Consider the following 1,364-nt stretch of genomic DNA (forward strand, 5'->3'; position numbering starts at 1 on the left):
TTTTCATGGAAAATGAAGCCAAACAAAGTAACCAAGAGATGAGAAACAAATTGGATGGTAGATAATTGTTTTAAGTGTATTTTACAGCCGACCCGTTAATATAAGAGATGGTAAAAGAAAGCAAACACAAGAGGAAGGGTAACTTCATTTATTCAACACTGGTAAAAAATGTTGATGTCATGGCAAGTCTGGGTCCTGACCTCCGGTCTGGAGCTGAAAACATAAGGGAACTCCTGCAGTAAATTAAAAAAAAAAAAAAAAAAAAAAAGCCCACCAAGCATATTTTCCACTGGACAAAAAGTATGAATACTGGGAATGACTGTAGTATCTGAAAAACTGCTTGTCTTGTGTTTTTATTGCATGTGGTCTGAATACTGACACAGAAAAACACCTTCGCCTGTGAGTACAGAGCAGCTTCGGTTGCTTTTTTGTGACAGTTTACCTATATTACCTGTTATCTGCTACACTCAGATTGAGCAGAATGACAAAAAAAAACCCAGCATCAAACCCACGGAGGATGCATATTACTTTGTTTTTAAGTCTGTGCAGCTTCACTCAGAAAGTGTTTGCAACCTTGTTTTAGTACATTTTCCTGTTTTTTGTCTGGTATTCCTTCTTATTTCTTCACCAAAGATTGCTATAGATGCAGTAAACTGTTTGTTGCAGGATGCCAGGATAGTAACTGTGCATGAAAATGTAATAAAACAAGAGTTGCTTGTTGCATTGGGTTGTTTAAATATGTTTCTGGTCAGTTTTTGTGTTCCATATGGATGGACCCCGAAGGCAAAACAGGCAAAACACCATAAGAAGGAGTCATCAGGATAGTGTTCATTCAGAGTAACTTTTATTATTTATCCGTAAGGTGTAGCATAAAAATGATTTCTGCAGCTACTGACGATAAAAACTTGATCTCAAGGCCCCGGTCCAAGGTTGTGATGTTCAGAAAGGGAGCGAATATGTGAAGATTAACGATCCCGACAAACCTGGGAGACAGTTTTGACCCTGCGTATGTTTTACTTCTTACTGGTTGTGACTGTTTCTTTTCCAGTAAAAACTTTTCAACTGTTCTCCTTTCTAAAATGTCTTCCTCTCTATATAAACCTGTAAATACTGTATCTTTGAGTCATACGTGTGGATTGTGTTGTAGGCTTGCAACAACAAAGATGACCAAAAAAAGAAAAAAAAAAAAAAAAGGAGAGAAAAAAAAAGGTAATAACACAAAAAAGAGCCATGTTGTACTGTATCTGCATTCATTTCTAGGCCTGCTTGTGAATGAATGTGTCACACAGTTACAAAGCAATACACACAACAGTATCAGTACAAAAAGAAATGCCATCGAGCTTAGTAGAGGTTGCCGACTTTAG

Source organism: Sphaeramia orbicularis, chromosome 4, assembly GCF_902148855.1.
Source record: "Sphaeramia orbicularis chromosome 4, fSphaOr1.1, whole genome shotgun sequence".
NCBI lineage: Eukaryota > Metazoa > Chordata > Actinopteri > Kurtiformes > Apogonidae > Sphaeramia > Sphaeramia orbicularis.